This window comes from Pan paniscus, chromosome X (assembly GCF_029289425.2).
Source record: "Pan paniscus chromosome X, NHGRI_mPanPan1-v2.0_pri, whole genome shotgun sequence".
Classification (NCBI taxonomy): Eukaryota; Metazoa; Chordata; class Mammalia; order Primates; family Hominidae; genus Pan; species Pan paniscus.
This window is the reverse complement of record NC_073272.2, coordinates 128,782,869-128,805,761: the sequence shown is the minus strand read 5'-3', so window position 1 is coordinate 128,805,761 and position 22,893 is coordinate 128,782,869. Positions and strand designations below refer to the sequence as shown.

At 40.2% G+C, this 22,893-nt stretch overlaps 1 long non-coding RNA gene across 3 annotated transcripts in view; it reads right to left on the bottom strand.

Moving 5' to 3' along the window:
- Positions 1-22,893, bottom strand: part of LOC129395348 (uncharacterized) — a 270,621-nt gene that overhangs the window by 624 nt on the left and 247,104 nt on the right. For all 3 annotated transcript variants that reach the window (XR_010111185.1, XR_010111186.1, XR_010111187.1), the window contains one exon: positions 4,778-4,878. This is a non-coding gene — a long non-coding RNA (uncharacterized LOC129395348). The remainder of the gene's footprint in view (positions 1-4,777; positions 4,879-22,893) is intronic.

The window sequence follows — 22,893 nt, the reverse complement described above, 5'->3', positions numbered from 1 at the left end:
AGATGGGGCATACTGAGAGGTGTTTGGGTCATGGAGGCAGATCCTTCATGGAGGCAAAGGTCCCTTTGTGCCTTCCCTTTGATGATGAAGGAGTTCACATTCTATGTTCATGTGACAGCTATTAATAGTTGTTTAAAAGAGCCTGGCATCTCCTCCTTTTCTTTCTCTCTCTCTTGCTCTCTCTCTCTCCGTGTGACATGACTGCTCCCCCGTTGCCTTTTACCATAAGTAAAAGTTTCCTGAGGCCTCATCAGAAGCTCAGCAGATGCTGATACCATGCAGAACTGGGAACCAAATAAACCTCTTTTCCTTATAATTTACCCAGTGTCAGGTATTACTTTATAACAATGCAAAGCAGACTAGTATAGCCCTTCTTCTGGGCTGACTAAACCTTAAGCTAGGGTGCACCGGTGTGGAGAGTGGACACAAACTAGATTTCATCTCCCTTCTTCCTCTCAGCCTTCTTAAATCCACAAAATGTACAATCATATGTGGAAGCCTTATACTTATCTGTGGTAGAGATTGCTAATTGTTCTCCAAAATATATTCCCCTATCTTTCTTTCTTTCTTTTTTATTTATTCATTTTTTTGAGACAGAGTCTCACTCTGTTGCCCAGGCTGGAGTGCAGTGGTGTCATCTAGGCTCACTGCAACTTCTGCCTCCCGGGTTCAAGCAATTCTCATGCCTCAGCCTCCCAAGAAGCTGGGATTACAAGCAAGCGCCACCACACCTGGCTAATTTTTGTATTTTTTTTTTTAAGTAGAGATGGGGTTTCATCATGTTGGCCAGGCTGGTCTCGAACTCCTGGCCTTGAGCAATCCTCTCACCTCAGCCTCCCAAAGTGCTGGGATTACAGGCATGAGCCGCCGCACCCAGCAATATTCCCGTTTCTTGATCAGCAATAGAACCCCAATTCTTTTTTCTTTTATTCATTTATATCTAATTAATTAATTTTATATTTCTATACGTTATTGGGGTACAGGTGTTATTTGGTTACATGAGTGAGTTCTTTAGTGGTGATTTGTGAGATTTTGGTGCAGTATACACTCACCATACACTGAGCCATGTTTGTAGTCTTTTTATCCCTCACCCCGCTTCCACTCTTCCCCTCAAGTCCCCAAAGTCCACCGTATCATTCTTATGCCTTTGCGTCCTCATAGCTTAGCTCCCATATATCAGTGAGAACATACAATGTTTGGTTTTCCATTCCTGAGTTACTTCACTTAGAATAATAGTCTCCAGTGTCAACCAGGTCACTGCCAATGCTCTTAATTCACATATACATACATACATATATATATATATCACAGTGTCTTTATCCACTCATTGACTGATGGGCATTTGGATTGGTTCCACGATTTTGCAATTGTGAATTGTGCTTCTGTAAACATGTGTGTGCAAGTATCTTTTTCAAATAATGACTTCTTGTCCTCTAGGTAGATACCCAGTAGTGGGATTTCTGGATCAAATGGTAGTTCTATTTTTAGTTCTTTAAGGAATCTCCACACTGTTTTCCATAGTGGCTGTACTAGTTTACATTCCCACCAACGAGCGTTCCCTGTTCACCACATCCACGCCAACATCTGCTGTTTTTTGATTATGGCCATTCTTGCAGGAGTAAGGTGGTATCACATTGTGGTTTTGATTTGCATTTCCTTGATCATTAGTGATGTTGAGCATTTTTCATATGTTTGTTGGCCATTTGTGTATCTTCTTTTGAGAATTGTCTATTCATGTCCTTAGCCCACTTTCGATGGGATTGTTTGTTTTTTATCTTACTGATTTGTTTGAGTTCGTTGTAGATTCTGGATATTAGTCCTTTGTCAGATGTATAGATTGTGAAGATTGTCTCCCATTCTGTGGGTTGTCTGTTTACTCTGCTGATTGTTCCTTTTGCCGTGCAAAAGCCCTTTAGTTTAATTAGGTCCCAGCTATTTATCTTTGTTTTTATTGCATTTGCTTTTGGAGAACCCCAATTCTTTAGCTGGCCACATGGTCATCAGGAATAAGGACTACATTTCCCAGCCACTCTTGCAGTTAGGTGTGACCATGTGACTAAGTTCTGGACAATTAATTGTAAGCAGAAGTGGTGTGTGCAACTTCTAAGAAGTGTTCTTAAAGGGAGGCAGCATGTCTCTCTCATTTCATGATGAACAGGATCATCATGGCTAAAGCCTCAGCCCCACAAGATGGAGGAATAAAATAGAAGTCCAGGTCTCTGACACAGTGGGGTATCACAGCAATCCTACTGGAACATGAGGGGAAACAAAGCCCCTGTGTTGTTTAAGGAATTATTATTTCCATTTTATGTTTCTTTTCAGGCAAAACTAATCTTAACCAGAAATTACCTGATAAAATTAATTTTTGTCCGAAAAAACTATTCCTGTCACACTTGAGGATTAAGTGTGATAATAAACAATTATCACACTGTTTCAACATAGAGCACTTGCACAATACATATCTAATCTTAATAGGAACTCACCTTGGTAGTAGAGGGAGTTTGGGTCCATCAACTTGGTGCAGGAATAATACTAGGTTGTGTAGAGAGGGACCCCCAAGTGTATTGTGATATGTTGACACTCATATAGGCTTCTGACATACTCCTTTGGGACAAATATCAGAGTCTAAGGGAAAGGGGACTCCCATGTATCTGAAATGTACCAGCACATTCTGGTTTAGTATTCTGTATGAGACTAAGAGCAGCAATACAGAAGAGGCCTTCTGCTGCAGTGGTGGCGATGGCACTAGCCGCATCATGAAGGTGGAGTGTTATGACAGGAAACAGCAGTAGAGTCTTTGGGTAGTGACAACGGGCTAGGCTCCAGAGAGTGTGGTCAGGACTGGGCATGCAGGAATTATGTGGAAATGAGGCCTAAGACAGAAGTTGCAAGACACCCCAATGATCCTTCCTAACCTATCCTCCACCATAGCCAACTAGAGCCAGAAGGAGGGATTTGGATGGGGCTAAAGTTCCTCCAATTCTGCAAGTGGAAACTGAGCCACAGGACTGTTTCGTTACTGTTTCTTTGTGTATGATTGTATTCTGCCCTAGCCAGGTGGTCTGGGCAATACCTGTTGCTCATAAATCCATGAGTGATAAACTGAAAATAAACCATGGAAAGTTGGAATGTTTCTGTGGATCTGTAACCTCTGAAGTTAAGGGCATGAAAAATAATTGCCACACCCCTACAGCCTGCTACAGAGGCATCTGTCCTCCACAGTGGAATTCTGACGTAACTGATTTACTGAAGAATATTAAGTTATTTGGGGCATTAACTTGTAAAGGTTTTATGTTTTCCAAACGTTGATTCCAACTTTGCTTTGTTGAATTCCCTTTTCAAAATTCATAACCTTCTGGTCCTTTTCAGTTATCAAAATTTAGTCCATTACAAAATCCCAATGTCTTATCAGATTCGAAGATTGCTCCTTACCATGTTGCTTTCTAGATAGGTGGGTAGGAGTATTAGGTGTAGATGCAGAGGTATGACATTCTCTATTCTTCTTCCCCCTCCTTCTTGTAAGTTAGCTCCTCTGGCGTTACTTTCTAGCCCGTCTGTTAGGGGTAGGGAGATTGCTGCTGGCCTCACTCTGGTTAGATTTGTTTCCAGCTCTTGCTGGTAGCTTCTGCTGTTGGGCTACCCTCTGTGTACATAGGTGGCTTATGTGGCTGTCACAGGAGTGGTGGCTAGCTTCATTTGCAGTGTTCACTGTTACTGAGGACACTGTCAAAGAGGAGCAGCCTGGTTTCTCTCAGTCATTCCCAAAATTCCAAATGTCCAATCCCTTCACTAGATGGGTTGCCATGACTATCAGCCCTCAAGCTGCCTGGGTAGCATGAAGGCTTTTACTCTTCTAGTCTGTGCTCCTGTATGTGGAGTCAGAACTGCTATGATCCTTTTCTGTGACTTTTAAGGGCAGTAGGGATCAGGAGTTCAGTTTTATCCTGTTCTTCTCCAGGTTACATTATACTATAGCCCTTTCATGCCCTGCTGGAATGGTCTGCTACAGCAAGTATCCTGCCTTCAGAAATCTCCAGGTGAGAAGCAGGCCCAGCCTCAATATTTACACATACTCACCTGCCTTTACAGAACATATATCATTCTCTCTTAAGTATTATCTCTTTGTTCCACCCAAAGGTATCTTTGAGTAAATCTTCAGGGTCTCCAGCGTCATGAGTATACTGCTAGGGAGCAAGATGCCAGTCTCCTTTTCTAACAGGCTCTCCCAAATCTACGAGAGATTATCTTGAGGCTCACCCCTACCTCATTTGGCTTTAGTGTTGGAGAGGAAAACCTCTTCTTCTTTTGCAACAGGCTGAAAACTCCAATAGCTTCTTCCCCTCCTCCAGGTCTCAGGGGAGTAGACTGGACGTGGAGAGTGGTAGAGGGTAGATGAAGACAGTATGTCCAGTAAGCCTTGTGGAAAATATCTGGTCCCATTTATTGGTGGCTCTCTTGAGAATATGAGAGTCTAGGCTACAAGACACTTCAAGTCTGGAGTTCAAATCTTAGCTCTTCCACTTAGAAACTATGTGTCAGCTCACAGAGTGCCTGAGTTCAAATCCTCGCTCTTCCACTTACAAACTGTATGTCACTGGGCAACTCACTTATATTTTTGGGCCTCAGTTTTCTCATCTCTAAGATGGAGATAATAGTAGTAACTATATCATAGAGTTATTGTGAAGATTAATTGGATTAAGGGTTGTAAAATGTTTAATACAAAGCCTGGTACATAATAAATGCCATGCAAGTGTTCATTGTTTATTATCTTTCTTACTTTTTTTTGTCTTCAGCTTTGGACCATCGTCACCAATTTTGCAGTAATAGAAGTCCCTTTCCGCATTCTGTTATGTTTGATGGATGAATCATGAAACCAGCCTAAGAGAAAGGAAAGACATTTGGAATCGCTTATGGTAACACTTCTAGTTACTATAAGCTGAGCAAAGTAAAGCTGGAGTTGAGCAAAGAAACAAACACACTGTACCTACTTGAATGTCTCATTAAATATGTTGGGAAAGTAAACCTGGGTGGGTCATTGGTTCATCCATCCCTACTTAGTAAATCAAGCAGACTCTCCTTCTGGTAGAGGAGACGCTGTGTCAGAGGAATGTGCTCATTCAAATCAGGAGCCAACACATTCTTAGTAAATGTTCCACATGTAATAAAGTGAATTACTGTGCTGCGTAAGCTCTGGAAGGATTTTTCTAACTTTCCACTGGATAGAAAAGCTTGTTTTATTAATATATTGAATAACAGCATTGTGTAAACAACTCATACTTTTTAGATTTACTCCTGTTAAAGAATGCCATAGTTAAGTGCTTGGAATTGACACTTGAAAATGAAATACTGCTGCAAGTAATGGGGAAATTGTAGATGTATTTTATACCTCTCCTTTCCAAATCAAAAGGTCTCATAAATACAGTCTCTAAAAGTGTCAGTGGGGGGAGTTAACCTAACTGTACAAGCAATAAGCCTGACCTTTCAGTGTAATTTATTTTCGATTTGCTCAATCCTTTTTTATTAAAACTAGCACATCTGAAGCAGAATTAAATCCTATTATAACAGGTGTGTGATCATATCAGGTTCTCCCTGCCACCAGCCCACTTTATTAAAAGTTACTTTGTTTCAAGGAAGATAACCTGATCAGGGCAGTGGGATACCTTTGGAAGGATAGGGCGGCAGGGGAAGGATGGTTTTATTTTCCTGTGAACAACCGCTTTTACCATGAAATCAAAGAATATTTATGAGCATATTTCATGTTTGAAAAGCCATGGTAGGACATAATAGCTCCTCTGTGTTTATAAAGGTTATTTCTCTCTGGGGTTATTTAGACCCAGGGACAAAGAGGGTCATCAAGTTGTTCTGTATCATAATCCATACATTACTAGCCTGTAATCATTTTCATGGGTAGCATTCTTAGTCTAGTGACCATTAGGAGAGTACAAACACCTTTGAAATACTAGTGAGATACAGATCCACTTGGTAGAAACTTGCTTTCAGTTTTCGGCCTATCTCATGGAACCTAATTCTACTAGGTCCTTGAAGAAGATTTAGAATTTTAAAAATCACCCCATTTACTAGTGGTTTAACCTGCTTCCTCTTGGTTTAATCTTTTGGTTTCTATCTCCTTTTCTCTGCCTGGTTATCTCATTATCCAGTTCAATTTCTATCTCCTCCGGGATCCTGAAACATCCCTGCCCACAGTGACCTCTTTCCTCTTCCCAAATCTGACCACTTATAGTTCATATACATCAGCTGAGCACTGACCTGAATGAATTTGTCGTAACTCCTCTGTCAAACTGAGAACTAGAGGGCAGAAAGTCAAGCCAGTCTAATTTCCAGACCTTTGTAGTGAATTGGAGGACATATTGGGGCTGGGCGAAATAAAATATATGACCACAAGGTGGCAGTGGCACACAACAAGTTTTATTTAGGTGCCACTTCGACAGGTTTGCAGGGTTAGGCAAAAGTCCCTCACAGTATGAGACCTTCCAAAGGCCATGGTGCAGGGGCCACCACCCAGAAAGGGAGAGACTTTAACCTTAGCTATAGAAACATGGTGACTGGTGCATGTCTACTGTCGATTGGTTGACATTCTGGGGCATGAGCCTATCACTTATGGGTTAGCTTTCAGAAGCATAATTACTAGTACAAAGTGTCACTGACTGAAGAATGTATTGAAAACTGGCGGAGGAGATTACTTGTTGCTATAGCAATAAAATAAAATAAAATAAAATAGATCTTTTCTTAGGAGAGTAAGAGTTTTCTATTCTCAGCACCTAGCACCTTAGCACAGTATTTTGCAAGCAGGGAGCACTCAGTAAATACTTGCAGAATCAAAGAGCAGCATATGTGTATCATTTGAAAACATATTGCCTTCTAGTCTCCCTAGTGTCAATGCTTCTACCTAGGGTTTAAACGTGGAGAGAATAATAGCATCTACCCTGTGTCCTTATCTTTTTTTATTTCTAAACAAAGCACTTGATCCTTACTTTGCTCTCTAAGGCCAGGAAGAAAAGAAATATTTACAAATATTTCTATTTGTAAATTAGAGGTGAAGTAAAATATCTAGAGTCACACAGTGTTGGATCTTTGGACTCTGCATTTCTTGGCTTCTATTATTATTATTATTATTATTATTATTATTATTTGTGGGAGACCAGAGTTTTATTATTACTCAAATCAGTATCCCTGATCATTTGGGGATCAGAGTTTTTAGGGATAATTTGGTAGGTAGGGGAAGATCAGTGAGTCGAGAGTGTTGATTGGTTGGGCTGGAGATGAAATCATGGGGAATTGAAGCTGTCCTCTTGCTCTGAGTCAGTTCCTGTGGGGGAGGTGGGGGTAAAGGGAAGTGTTAGGCCAATAGAACAGAGATTGCCATCTGGTATGCAGAAATACTAGTCTTCTTATCCTCAGGTGGGGCAGGGCTGGCAGTGGCCAGAGCCCTGGAAAATTGTTCTGGCTGCAAGCAACTTATCTGTTTTTCTTAGTGTGTTGACAATTATTATCATTTTCTATTTGCGTCCTGATGTGAAAATATGGGAAGCACTACACAGAAGTGCCATTTAGTGCATATGTGGGTCTGTATGTAACACTCCATTAAATACCACCTTACATCATATTGTTACGTGACAGTTTTCAGAGTGCTTCCATGCACATCATAGTCACATTTACTCTTCAAATTAAGCCTGTCATGCAGACAGGGTAGTGAACAGTATTATTTAAATCTACATTTTTAAAAAGACAGTTTTGAAATGGCAAAAAGAGAAAAAAACCTTAATTTTCTATCTCAATCATTCTTAAAATTTTAATAATTAAAAAATAAACATTTTATCAAACAATTAAAATCATATGTGATAATTTTATGTGCTAACTAGACTGGACTGAGAGATGCCCATATATGTGGTTAAACATTATTTTTGGATGTGCCTGTTGTGGTGTTTCCAGAAGAAATTAGCATTTGAACTGGTGAACTGAGTAAAGCAGATGGCTGCCCCCCGTGTGGGTGGGCATCATCTAATCTCTTGAGAACCAAAACAGAAAAAAAATGCTTGAGTTAGGACATTGATCTGCTGCCCTTGGTGCTCCTGGTTCTCAGGCCTTCAGACTTGGACTGGAATCTACACGATCAACTCTCTGGCTCTCAGGTCTTCAAACTACACTACTGGCATTCTTGCGTCACCAGCTTTCAGATGGCAGATCATGGGACATCTAAGCCTTCATAATCACATAAGCCAACATCTTATAGTAAATCTCTTTATATCTATATCCATATCTGTCTATCTATCTATCTATCTATCTATCTATCTATCTATCTATCTAATTATCTATCTATCTAATTATTCTGAATTAGTTCTGGAATTTTGGGATTGGCTCTTAAATTTTGTTAGATTTAAAGACACTAATGACTCTATTTCCAGTAGTAAAGAGAGCATTGACATTTCATGCATGATCTGGCAATGGAGATAAACAAAAAAGTCTGCGTTGGATACTCCAGGTCAACCACTCATAAAAAGAAAGGAGCTGGGTGAGTTGTACATACTTTTGGAACATCTTTGGGAGATTTTTGAAAACTAACAAATCTAATAAGGTTGGTTGGTTGGTCCTAGCCAGTTTTCCCAGCACCATTTATTAAATAGGGAATCCTTTCCCCATTGCTTGTTTTTGTCAGGTTTGTCAAAGATCAGATAGTTGTAGATATGCGGCATTATTTCTGAGGGCTCTGTTCTGTTCCATTGATCTATATCTCTGTTTTGGTACCAGTACCATGCTGTTTTGGTTACTGTAGCCTTGTAGTATAGTTTGAAATCAGGTAGTGTGATGCCTCCAGCTTTGTTCTTTTGGCTTAGGATTGCCTTGGCGATGCAGGCTCTTTTTTGGTTCCATATGAACTTTAAAGTAGTTTTTTCCAATTCTGTGAAGAAAGTCATTGGTAGCTTGATGGGGATGGCATTGAATCTGTAAATTACCTTGGGCAGTATGGCCATTTTCATGATATTGATTCTTCCTACCCATGAGCATGGAATGTTCTTCCACTTGTTTGTATCCTCTTTTATTTCCTTGAGCAGTGGTTTGTAGTTCTCCTTGAAGAGGTCCTTCACATCCCTTGTAAGTTGGATTCCTAGGCATTTTATTCTCTTTGAAGCAATTGTGGATGGGAGTTCACTCATGATTTGGCTCTCTGTTTGTCTGTTGTTTGTGTATAAGAATGCTTGTGATTTTTGTACATTGATTTTGTATCCTGAGAGTTTGCTGAAGTTGCTTATCAGCTTAAGGAGATTTTGGGCTGAGACAATGGGGTTTTCTAGATATACAATCATGTCGTCTGCAAACAGGGACAATTTGACTTCCTCTTTTCCTAATTGAATACCCTTTATTTCCTTCTCCTGCCTAATTGCCCTGGCCAGAACTTCCAACACTATGTTGAATAGGAGTGGTGAGAGAGGGCATCCCTGTCTTGTGCCAGTTTTCAAAGGGAATGCTTCCAGTTTTTGCCCATTCAGTATGATATTGGCTGTGGGTTTGTCATAGATAGCTCTTATTATTTTGAAATACGTCCCATCAATACCTAATTTATTGAGAGTTTTTAGCATGAAGGGTTGTTGAATTTTGTCGAAGGCCTTTTCTGCATCTATTGAGATAATCATGTGGTTTTTGTCTTTGGCTCTGTTTATATGCTGGATTACATTTATTGATTTGCGTATATTGAACCAGCCTTGCATCCCAGGGATGAAGCCCAGTTGATCATGGTGGATAAGCTTTTTGATGTGCTACTGTATTCGTTTTGCCAGTATTTTATTGAGGATTTTTGCATCAATGTTCATCAAGGATATTGGTCTAAAATTCTCTTTTTTTGTTGTGTCTCTGTCTGGCTTTGGTATCAGAATGATGCTGGCCTCATAAAAAGAGTTAGGGAGGATTCCCTCTTTTTCTATTGATTGGAATAGTTTCAGAAGGAATGGTACCAGTTCCTCCTTGTACCTCTGGTAGAATTCGGCTGTGAATCCATCTGGTCCTGGACTCTTTTTGGTTGGTAAGCTATTGATTATTGCCACAATTTCGGATCCTGTTATTGGTCTATTCAGAGATTCAACTTCTTCCTGGTTTAGTCTTGGGAGAGTGTATGTGTGGAGGAATTTATCCATTTCTTCTAGATTTTCTAGTTTATTTGCGTAGAGGTGTTTGTAGTATTCTCTGATGGTAGTTTGTATTTCTGTGGGATCGGTGGTGATATCCCCTTTATCATTTTTTATTGCGTCTATTTGATTCTTCTCTCTTTTTTTCTTTATTAGTCTTGCTAGCGGTCTATCAATTTTGTTGATCCTTTCAAAAAACCAGCTCCTGGATTCATTAATTTTTTGAAGGGTTTTTTGTGTCTCTGTTTCCTTCAGTTCTGCTCTGCTTTTAGTTATTTCTTGCCTTCTGCTAGCTTTTGAATGTGTTTGCTCTTGCTTTTCTAGTTCTTTCAATTGTGATGTTAGGGTGTCAATTTTGGATCTTTCCTGCTTTCTCTTGTGGGCATTTAGTGCTATAAATTTCCCTCTACACACTGCTTTGAATGCGTCGCAGAGATTCTGGTATGTTGTGTCTTTGTTCTCGTTGGTTTCAAAGAACATCTTTATTTCTGCCTTCATTTCTTTATGTACCCAGTAGTCATTCAGGAGCAGGTTTTTCAGTTTCCATGTAGTTGAGCGGTTTTGAGTGAGATTCTTAATCCTGAGTTCTAGTTTGATTGCACTGTGGTCTGAGAGACAGTTTTTTATAATTTCTGTTCTTTTACATTTGCTGAGGAGAGCTTTACTTCCAAGTATGTGGTCAATTTTGGAATAGGTGTGGTGTCGTGCTGAAAAAAATGTATATTCTGTTGATTTAGGGTGGAGAGTTCTGTAGATGTCTATTAGGTCCGCTTGGTGCAGAGCTGAGTTCAATTCCTGGGTATCCTTGTTGACTTTCTGTCTCGTTGATCTGTCTAATGTTGACAGTGGGGTGTTAAAGTCTCCCATTATTAATGTGTGGGAGTCTAAGTCTCTTTGTAGGTTGCTCAGGACTTGCTTTATGAATCTGGGTGCTCCTGTATTGGGTGCATATATGTTTAGGATAGTTAGCTCTTCTTGGTGAATTGATCCCTTTACCATTATGTAATGGCCTTCTTTGTCTCTTTTGATCTTTGTTGGTTTAAAGTCTGTTTTATCAGAGACTAGGATTGCAACCCCTGCCTTTTTTTGTTTTCCATTTGCTTGGTAGATCTTCCTCCATCCTTTTATTTTGAGCCTATGTGTGTCTCTGCACGTGAGATGTGTTTCCTGAATACAGCACACTGATGGGTCTTGACTCTATCCAATTTGCCAGTCTGTGTCTTTTAATTGGAGCATTTAGTCCATTTACATTTAAAGTTAATATTGTTATGTGTGAATTTGATCCTGTCATTATGATGTTAGCTGGTTATTTTGCTCGTTAGTTGGTGCAGTTTCTTCCTAGTCTGGATGGTCTTTACATTTTGGCATGATTTTGCAGCGGCTGGTACCAGTTGTTCCTTTCCATGTTTAGCACTTCCTTCAGAAGCTCTTTTAGGGCAGGCCTGGTGGTGACAAAATCTCTCAGCATTTGCTTGTCTGTAAAGTATTTTATTTCTCCTTCAGTTATGAAGCTTAGTTTGGCTGGATATGAAATTCTGGGTTGAAAATTCTTTTCTTTAAGAATGTTGAATATTGGCCCCCACTCTCTTCTGGCTTGTAGGGTTTCTGCCGAGAGATCTGCTGTTAGCCTGATGGGCTTCCCTTTGAGGGTAACCCTACCTTTCTCTCTGGCTGCCCTTAACATTTTTTCCTTCATTTCCACTTTGGTGAATCTGACAATTATGTGTCTTGGAGTTGCTCTTCTCGAGGAGTATCTTTGTGGCGTTCTCTGTATTTCCTGAATCTGAATGTTGGCCTGCCTTGGGAGATTGGGGTAGTTCTCCTGGATAATATCCTGCAGAGTGTTTTCCAACTTGGTTCCATTCTCCCCATCGCTTTCAGGTACCCCAATCAGATGTAGATTTGGTCTTTTTACATAGTCCCATATTTCTTGGAGGCTTTGCTCATTTCTTTTTATTCTTTTTTCTGTAAACTTCCCTTCTCGCTTCGTTTCATTCATTTCATCTTCCATTGCTGATACCCTTTCTTCCAGTTGATTGCATCGGCTCCTGAGGCTTCTGCATTCTTCACGTAGTTCTCGAGCCTTGGTTTTCAGCTCCATCAGCTCCTTTAAGCACTTCTCTGTATTGGTTATTCTAGTTATACATTCTTCTAAATGTTTTTCAAAGTTTTCAACTTCTTTGCCTTTGGTTTGAATGTCCTCCCGTAGCTCAGAGTAATTTGATCGTCTGAAGCCTTCTTCTCTCAGCTCGTCAAAGTCATTCTCCATCCAGCTTTGTTCCGTTGCTGGTGAGGAGCTGCATTCCTTTGGAGGAGGAGAGGCGCTCTGCTTTTTAGAGTTTCCAGTTTTTCTGTGCTGTTTTTTCCCCATCTTTGTGGTTTTATCTACTTTTGGTCTTTGATGATGGTGATGTACAGATGGGTTTTAGGTGTGGATGTCCTTTCTGTTTGTTAGTTTTCCTTCTAACAGACAGGACCCTCAGCTGCAGGTCTGTTGGAATACCCTGCCGTGTGAGGTGTCAGTGTGCCCCTGCTGGGGGGTGCCTCCCAGTTAGGCTGCTCAGGGGTCAGGGGTCAGGGAAGGCAGTCTGCCCGTTCTCAGATCTCCAGCTGCGTGCTGGGAGAACCACTGCTCTCTTCAAAGCTGTCAGACAGGGACATTTAAGTCTGCAGAGGTTACTGCTGTCTTTTTGTTTGTCTGTGCCCTGCCCCCAGAGGTGGAGCCTACAGAGGCAGGCAGGCCTCCTTGAGCTGTGGTGGGTCCCACCCAGTTGGAGCTTCCAGGCTGCTTTGTTTACCTAAGCAAGCCTGGGCAATGGCGGGCGCCCCTCCCCCAGCCTCGCTGCCGCCTTGCAGTTTGATCTCAGACTGCTGTGCTAGCAATCAGCGAGACTCCGTGGGCGTAGGACCCTCCGAGCCAGGTGTGGGATATAATCTCGTGGTGCGCCGTTTTTCAAGCCCGTCCAGAAAGCGCAGTATTCGGGTGGGAGTGACCCGATTTTCCAGGTGCCGTCCATCACCCCTTTCTTTGACTAGGAAAGGGAACTCCCTGACCCCTTGCACTTCCCAAGTGAGGCAATGCCTCGCCCTGCTTCGGCTCGCGCACGGTGCGCGCACCCACTGACCTGCGCCCACTGTCTGGCACTCCCTAGTGAGATGAACCCGGTACCTCAGATGGAAATGCAGAAATCACCGTCTTCTGCGTGGCTCACGCTGGGAGCCGTAGACCAGAGCTGTTCCTATTCGGCCATCCAGGAGTTTGATTCTTAAGTGCCTGGAGGTAGTTTTCTTTGTGTTAAATCTGCTTGTTGTTCTATAACCTTTTTGTACTTGTATATTGATATGTTTCTCTAGGTTGGGAAGTTCTTTGTTATAATCCTTTTGAATAAACTTTTTACCTCCATCTCTTTCTCTACCTTCTCTTTATGACCAATAACTGTTAGACTTGCCCTTTTGAGGCTATTTTCTAGATCCTGTAGTAATGCTTCATTTTTTAAATTCTCTTTTTCTTTTATCTTCTCTGACTTTGTATTTTCAAATAGGCTTTCTTCAAGCTCACTAATTCTTCTGCTTGATTAATTCTGCTATTAAAGGACTCTGGTGCTTTCTTCAGAATGTGAATTGTAATTTTTAGCTCCAGAACTTCTGCTTAATTCTTTTAAATTATTTCAGTCTCTGTTAAATTTATCTGGTAGAATTCTGCATTTTTTTCTTTGTGTTTTCTTTAATTTCTTTGAGCTTCCTAAAAGCAGCTGTTTTGAATTCTCTCTCTGAAAGGTCACGTATCTCCATTTTTCCAGTATTAGTCTCTGGTGCCTTATTTAGTTCATTTGGTGAGGTCATGTTTTCCAGGATGGTGTTGATGCTAGTGGATGTTCTTCAGTGTTTGGGCATTGAGGGGCTAGGTATTTATTGTAGTCTTCAGTGGCTAGATTTCTTTGTAGCCATCCTTCTTGGGTCGGCTTTATGCATATTTGAAAGGACTTGGGTGTTGTTATCTGATATGGATTGGCTGTGTCCCCACCCAAATCTCATCTTGAATTCCCATGTGTTGTGGGAGGGACCTGGTTAGAGGTGGTTGAATCAAGAGGGCAGGTCTTTCCCGTGCTGTTTTCATGATAGTGAATAAACCCCATGAGATCTGATGGTTATAAAAATGGGAGTTTCCCTGCACAAGCTCTCTTCTCTTGTCTGCCACCATGTGAGATGTGCCTTTCACCTTCTGCCATGATTGTGAGGCCTTCCCAGCCATGTGGAACTGTAAGTTCATTAAGTCTCTTTTTCTTCCCAGTCTCAGGTATGAAAGCAGATTAATACAATAAATTTGTACCACTATGGTGGGATGCTGCTGAAAAAATACCTGAAAATGTGGAAGTGACTTTGGAACTGGGTAACAGGCAGAGGTTGGAACAGTTTGGAGGGCTCAGAAGAAGACAGGAAAATGTGGGAAAGTTTGGAACTCTCTAGAGACTTGTTGAATGGCTTTGACGAAAATGCTGATAGTGATATGAACAATAAGAAATTTCTTCCTCCAGATACCTCAAATCATCTCTCTCAAGTTCAAAGTTCCACAAATCTCTAGGGCAGGGGCAAAATGCCACCAGGATATTTCCTAAAGCATAACAAGAGTCACTTTTGCTCCAGTTCCCAACAAGTTCCTCATCTCCATCTGAGACCACCTCAGCTTGGACTTCATTGTCCATATCACTATCAGCATTTTGGTTGAAACTATTCAACAAGTTTCTAAGATGTTTCAAACTTTCCCACATCTTCCTGTCTTTGAAACTGTTCCAACCTCTGCCTGTTACCCAGTTCCAAAGTTGTTTTCACATTTTTTAGGTCTCTTTTCAGCAGCGCTCCACTACTTCTGGTACCAATTTACTGTATTAGTCTGTCCTCATGCTGCTATAAGGACGTACCTGAGACTGGGTAATTTATAAAGTAAAGAGGTTTAATTGACTCACAGTTCTTCAGGGTGAGGAAGCCTTAGGAAACTTACAATCATGGTGGAAGGGGAAGCAAACATGTCCTCCTTCACATGGCGGCAGGAAGAAGTGCTGAGCAAAGGGGGGAAAAGCCCCTTATAAACCATCAGATCTTGTGAGCACTCACTCGCCACTAGAACAGCATGGGGAAACTGCCCCCATAATCGAATCATCTCCCACAGGGTCCCTCCCCCAACACGTGGGGATTATAATTCTGATTACAATTCAATATGAGATTTGGGTGGGGACACAGAGCCAGACCATATCACTGGGTATCACTGCTGGTTATTCAGGGCCCAAGGACTCTTCAGTTAGTGGGTGATGAATGCAGGCAGGACTAAGTCCTTTTCTTCAAGCAGCAGCTTCCATTCCTGCCCAGGGTGTGTCTAGAAATGTCATCTGAGAGCTAGGGCCTAGATCAGGGGCCTCACTTCTCTGACTGGTGCCTATCCTGTTGTGGCTGAGCTGGTATTCAAGATGAAAGACAAGTCCTCCCCAGGTTTCCTCTCCTCTCTTCAGGTGGAAGAAAGGGGTCTCCTTTGGAGATGTGAGTTGTGCAGCCCAAGGCTAGGGGAGGGGTGATGCCAGCACTACCTTGGCTGCCCTAGCTGGTGTCTCAGTTTGTAACAATCCTCCCCAATCCACTGTCTGGCCCTAGTTCAGCCCTAGGACTCGCCTACTACTTTCAATCTTTATGGCCTAGACTGCCTTTCAAGTTTACTTAGACACCAAGAGCACTTTGACACTTGGTGGCAAGGTTTGCTGGCACCAGAGTTCAGACCACTGGAATCTGCAATTCCCTTCTGGCTAGGGCTGGTTTAAATGCTCCCTCTGTGGGCAGGCCTCAGTTGAGTTTGGTCTGGTTTTCCTTTCTGCTCTAACAGGACAGCACTGAGTTCAATGCTTCACAATTGCTGTGTTCTCCCTCCCTCAATTCCCAGAGATACTCTCCACACCATATCATGGCTGCCAGGAGTGGGGGATGAGTGGCACCAATGATTCAGGACTGTTTCTTTCTATCTCTTCAGAGCCTCTTTCAGTGATATAAAACCAGATACTGTGAGTGCTCACCTGATTCTTGGTTCTTCTGAAGGTGTTTTTAATTTTTATTTTTTATTTTTTCTGTGTAGGTAGTTGTTAACTTGGTGTCCTTGTTTGGGGGACGATTGGTGGAGCTTTCTATTTATCATGTTGCTCCACCTCTCCCTCAAGTCTTTAATCCATCTTGAGTTATTATTTGTATTTGATGAGAGGTAGGGGTCTAGTTTCATTCTTATGCATATAGTTAGCCAATTATCTTGACACTATTTATTGAACAGGGTGTTTTCCCCCATTGCTAATTTTCATTGACTTTGTAAAAGATCAGTTGGTTGTAGTTGTGTGGCTTTATTTATGGGTTCTCTGTTCTGTTCTATTGTTCTATGCATCTGTTTTTGTATCAGTACCATGCTGTTTTGGTCACTGTAGCTTTGTAGTATAGTTTGAAGTCAGGTAATGTGATGCCTCTAGCTTTGTTCTTTTTGCTTGGGACTGCTTTAGCTGTTGGGGCTCTTTTTCGGTTCCATATGAATTTTGGAATAGTTTTTTCTAATTCTGTGAGGAATGACATTTGTAGTTTGATGGAAATAGCATTGCATCTGCAGATTGCTTTGGGCAGTATGGCCATTTTAGCGAAATTGATTCTTCCATTCCATGAGTGTGGACTATTTTTCCATTTGTTTATGTTATCTATGATTTTTTTTCACCCATGTTTTACGTTTCTTTTTGTAGAGATCTTTCACCTGCTTGGTGAGATGTATGTGTCCTAATTAACTGTTTATGTTATCAGTAAGGCTTCTGGTCAACAGATGGCTACTAGTAGTTAAGTTTTTGAGGAGTCAAGTTATACATGGATTTTCAACAGTGTGTGGGGGCAGTGCCCCTAACCCTTGTGCTGTTCAAGTGTTAACTATCTATATGTATCTAATCTTTTTTTTCTTGGCAAGATAATTGCATAAAATACTAGTTATAAAATTGTATTGGGATTATAACATATAAAGATGTAACATATATGACAATAATAGCACAAAGGAGGGGAGAGGATATAGATCTATATAGGAGCAAGAAAATGACACCAGGTGGTAACTCAAGTCCAGAGCAAGAAATAAAAAATAGCAAAAATGGTGAATATGTAGGCTAATAAAAGACCCTATATTTCTCTTTTATTTTCTTAACTCATTTAAAAGATAAAGATTGTATAAAGCAATTCTTATGCTATATTGTTGTGTTTATAACATATATAGATGTAATATGTACATTAATAATGGCACAAAGGAGGAGGAAAGAAGGGAGCTATGTTGAAGCAAAGTTTCTGTATTTTACTGAATTAAGTTAGTATAAATATACACGTAGATTTTGAAATGTTAAAATGTATATTGTCACCCCTAGAATAACCACTGGGAAAATTAAAAATATAATCAAAAATTATTAAATGAATTAAAATGGTATAGTAGAAAATAATCACTTAAGACAGAAGAAGGCAGTAAAGTAAAACAGAGAAACAAATATATCCATAAAGAAAAATAGCAGAATGGTAGACATACATCCTACTTTAATTGTAATTACAGGCCGGGTGCAGTGGCTGATGCTTGTAGTCCTAGCACTTTGGAAGGCTGAGGTGGGCAGATCACTTGAGTCCCAGAGTTCAAGACCAGCCTGGGTTACGTAGTGAAACCCTGTCTCTCTCTATATATAAAAAAACAAAACACAAAAATTAGCCGGGTAGTGGCATGTGCCTATAGTCCCAGCTGCTTGGGAGGCTGAGGTGAGAGGATTGTTTGAGCCCAGCAGGCAGAGGTTGAAATGAGCAAGACTGTGCCACTGCACTCCACCCTGGGTGACAGAGTGAGTCCCTGCCTCAAAAAAAAAAACAAACAAAAAAACAAAACAGTAATTACAATAACTGTAAAATGATCAAACACTTCAACCAAAAGACAGAAATTGTTAAATTGGATTTTGAAAACAAGATTCAACTATTTGCTGTTCATAAAAGATACTTTAGATTCAGAGATACAAATGAGCTAAAAGTAAAAATATGGAAAATGTAATACCATGCAAACAACAATCCTAAGAAAGCTGGAGTGGTTTTATTAATCTTACACAAATAGAATTTAAAACAAAAATATTACTAGAGATAAAGAGGGGCAAGTTATAATGATAAAAGAGTCAATCTATCAAAAAATAACAATTATAGACATATATGGATCTAACAACAGAGTGTCAAAATACATCAAGAAAAATGGACAGAATTAAAGTGAGAAATAGACAATTCAACAGTAAGTGTTGGAGATGTCAATATTCCATGTTTAATAATGGATAGAGCAACAAGAAAAATAATTAGAAAAGGTTAAGGAAACTTGAACAGAGCCATCAACCAACTCGACATAAGTGACATCTATAGAATACCCTATTCAACAACAGCATTATAATCTTTCCATGCTTAATATTGGGCAACTCAGTCTCATGTGCTCTGCAACCTCACCAAGGTTAAGCCTGTGTTTCACAGTTGGCTTACCAAAACTTGGGGCTGTTTAATGGACAACTTTGTATTTGTTAGCAACATATTTATAGAGTATATTAAAATAACTTTTTGCTTTGTTGTTTTTATTTTAGGGATGTTTACAGCCCAGGAATCATAACTCATTACAGTTTTAGGGAAGTGACTAGAACTGACAGGCCATTCTCATGTTTCCAGCTAGAGTTGAAAAGTAGGGAAGGTTTCTTCAAACTCAGTGAAAGCCAGATATAGTTGATAGCCTGATGCAGTTTGGCAGAGGCATGGAATTACTTGTTTTTGTTTTTGATTTTATAGGCAGTATTAATGACAATTGCTAACTTATACAAAAGTAAAGGGAATAGTACCAGAACCCCCATGTACTTGTTACTTGCTTCCAACAATCATCACCTCATGATGACTCTTGTTTTATTGATACCACCCTACCTACTCTTTACCACCTCAGCACCAAAGTATTAAAAAAATTTCCAGATATTATATTATGGAATACCTTCAGAAATTCATCTATTCAAGCAGAGGTAGATGTTAGTAACATATTGAGTTAAGAATTAGGAAACCCAGATCTAGCTTTTGATTATTAAAGGATGCTGGGCAAATCTCCTATTTTCTCTTGGCTTCAGTTTCTTTATGTGTAAAATGAGGTACATTGGTCTCTGTATCAGTGATTCTTCACCATGTGTGCACTGCACATTAGAATCAGCTGGGGAGCTATTAACAATTTTGGAACCTCTTGATAATGAGGCCTGGCTTTAGTATTTTAAAAAGCCCTCAAGTGATTCTAATGTGAAGTCAATATTGAGAACCAATAATCTAGAATGATCTCTCTAATGGTTAACTTTATGTGTCAATTTGCCTAGACTGTAGTATTCAGTTATTTAATTGACCGCTAATCTAAGTGCTACTGTGAAAGCACTTAGTTGATGTGGTTATTATTTACAATCAGTTAACTTTAAGTAAAAAAGATTATGCTCAATAATGTGAGTGGAATTCATCTAATCAGTTGAAGGCTTTAAGATCAAAAACTGAAGTTTCCTGAAGAAATTCTGCCTCAAGACTAAAGCAGCAACTTCTGCCTGACTTTCCAGCCTCTCAGCCTGCCTGTAGATTATGGATTTGCCAGCCCCCACAATCATGTGATCCAATTCCTTAAAAATCTCTCTCTCATACGTATATGTGTGTGCGTATGTGTGTGTGTGTATATATATATTTATATATATATATATAAATAATGTGTGTGTGTGTGTGTGTGTGTGGTTCTGTTTCTCTGGAGAACTCTGACTGTTACAGTCTTTCTCTGTATTTCTAAGGGTTTCTGGTTCTGATTATGTATCTCTGCTTTTTTCAAAACCAGCCTTTGCCTTTCTGAAAACTGCCATTGGCAGTTTTAAGATTTCCTGAGAGGTTATTATTTACTGAGCAGTTACTGTGTGCCAGGAAGCATGCTTAGAGTCTTTCCACTTACCTCCCTTAGTTGTAATAACTGAGCTACCTCTGTCAACATTCCTAATAGAGTACTTGCAAAATAGTAAGTAAGATAAATTTTATTCTTTTTCTTTCTCCATAATTGTGTGAGACCTATATTAGTATCTTGGGTCATGGAACATCAATAACTTGGAGATAACTTTTTTACCCCAGTTATCCTTTTTTTATTGCCTATTGCCTGATTTCTTTGGGTCCAGATGTGTTTCTATTTGGCCTAGGGAGACAGGATTATTTGTGGTCCACAGTGTTCAACAAAAAGCACTTAATATAATGATAACATGAAGCAAATATTGATTGCCTTGAATTCAAATTGCACCTTTCCTCTGAATTCTCAAGAGTCCACAGAGAGACTATCAAAATTGAAAGAGTGAACTCAGGAGGTGGGCATTAGTGGAAAGAGGTCTAGATTATCAGGCATGGCGATCACCTGTTAGATGTGCAGTCTCAGGTCCCACTCCAGACCTATTTAATGAGAACATGCATTTTAAAAAGATTCCCAAGTGACTCATATGCGTATTAAAGTTGAGAAGCTCTGGTCTATTATGCATCTTTCATGTTATTTTAGCTGTCCCATTTGTGGCCAACTATTTACTCATTTTGTGACATGGCTCTTGGGGTTGGGATTCCAACTATAACCTGGGTCGGGAACTCAGGAAGGACCAGAATAAAGGCTCAGTCTAGGGCTGTAAAATAGAGAACGATAAAAAATGGCCTTGGAATAGTTGGCATTAGCTTCCTGAAAACAATTTAAATTTTTCTTTAATTTGTCTTTCAATTCACCCCAACTGTTCTCCCTGCTCCCCTGTGGAACAATGATTTAAAATAATGCCATCCTATACATACCTCTTTGTTTTTAGGTCAGTTTAAATTATTTTCTCATTTTAGAAGTCCCCTCACCCTTAGTCCAAATGTGTTACTGCGACACACGCAGGCCCACCATTGTCAGAGCAGATACTTTTGGATGAAGCCAGTGATCAAAAACTGGAGTTATCCAAATCTGATGCAAAGCAAAATGTTCCCAGGCAGGCCAGCCCTTACTACATCATTCCCATTTCCTTACACTCCTCCCCTATGAAAAATTCTGTTCCCCTGTTTCTGGTGTGCAGCCTAGCTTACCACTCTTCACATCTGGGGCAGAATGATTTTGTTAAGTCATTTTAGACAAAAATTGAAGCACAATTATCTTCACTACTAATTGTGCCAGTTAGCCTCAGGAAAAGCCAGGTCCTTCATGAAAACTGCTATCAAGCCTTACAGTGGGCTTGATAAGTAGAATCTAGAACCTCCTACCTGCTTAGCTGGGTGTTTGAGTTAGTGTTGCATGGGCATCTTTCTGGAGCATATTTTTATTCAGTGTTAAGTGATCTAAAACATTTTTAATAGCAAAGATGGCTATGTTGTGGAATATAATACTCACATGAAGTTTTAAGATAGAACACAAGACTTCAAAGAAGTTTCTGCTTGTGTCAGTTTTCAAGCAGAGACTTCTTTGAAGTCGATCATTAAAAAGTCAGGAAACAACAGGTCCTGGAGAGGATGTGGAGAAATAGGAACACTTTTACACTGTTGGTGGGACTGTAAACTAGTTCAACCATTGTGGAAGACAGTGTGGTGATTCCTCAGGGATCTAGAACTAGAAATACCATTTGACCCAGCCATCCCATTACTGGGTATCTACCCAAAGGATTATAAATCATGCTGCTATAAAGACACATGCACACGTATGTTTATTGCGGCACTATTCACAATAGCAAAGACTTGGAACCAACCCAAATGTACATCGATGATAGACTGGATTAAGAAAATGTGGCACATATACACCATGGAATACTATGCAGCCATAAAAAAGGATGAGTTCATGTCCTTTGTAGGGACATGGATGGAGCTGGAAACCATCATTCTGAGCAAACTGTCGCAAGGACAGAAAACCAAACACATGTTCTCACTCATAGGTGGGAATTGAACAATGAGAACACATGGACACAGGGTGGGGAACATCACACACCGGGGCCTGTTGTGGGGTGGGGGGAGGGGGGAGGGATAGCATTAGGAGATATACCTAATGTAAATGACGAGTTAATGGGTGCAGCACACCAACATGGCACATGTTTACATATGTAACAAACCTGCATGTTGTGCACATGTACCCTAGAACTTAAAGTATAATAAAAAAATGAAAAAAATAATTTCAGAACCATTCATTAATTCAACAAACATTTATTGAGCACCTGCCACATACCAGAATTTTGAAATCGGTATTGCTTTTGGGGATTTATTTTTGTAGTCTAGATTTCGATTTGAGTTTGAATTCTAGGTTTGCAGCCTATCTAGCTGTGGGAGAATGAACAAGTCCTTTAACATCTGTATCTCAGTTTTTCTGCCTATAAAATGGGAATAATAATTGCACCTAATAACGTTGCTGTAAAATTTAATAATATAATCACACAAAACGCTTACAAAAAAAAGAAGTTTCTGCTTGTGAAGGGCACTTCAAATGAGGTCTCCCATATCCCTTTACGGATATATGTCTCTTCTCCTTTGCCATTAGGAGTAGTTAGGTGGGCCAGTTTGAGAACTCTGTGTGCCAAGAATTATGCTAGATGATGAGGATACAGAGGTGACTAAAACACAGGCCCTGATCTCCAGGATCTTATAATGAGGGAAAGAAAACATTCCCAAGTAGACACTGAATTCCTGGAGGACAGGGAACCATCCCCTAATTGTCATTGAGTAA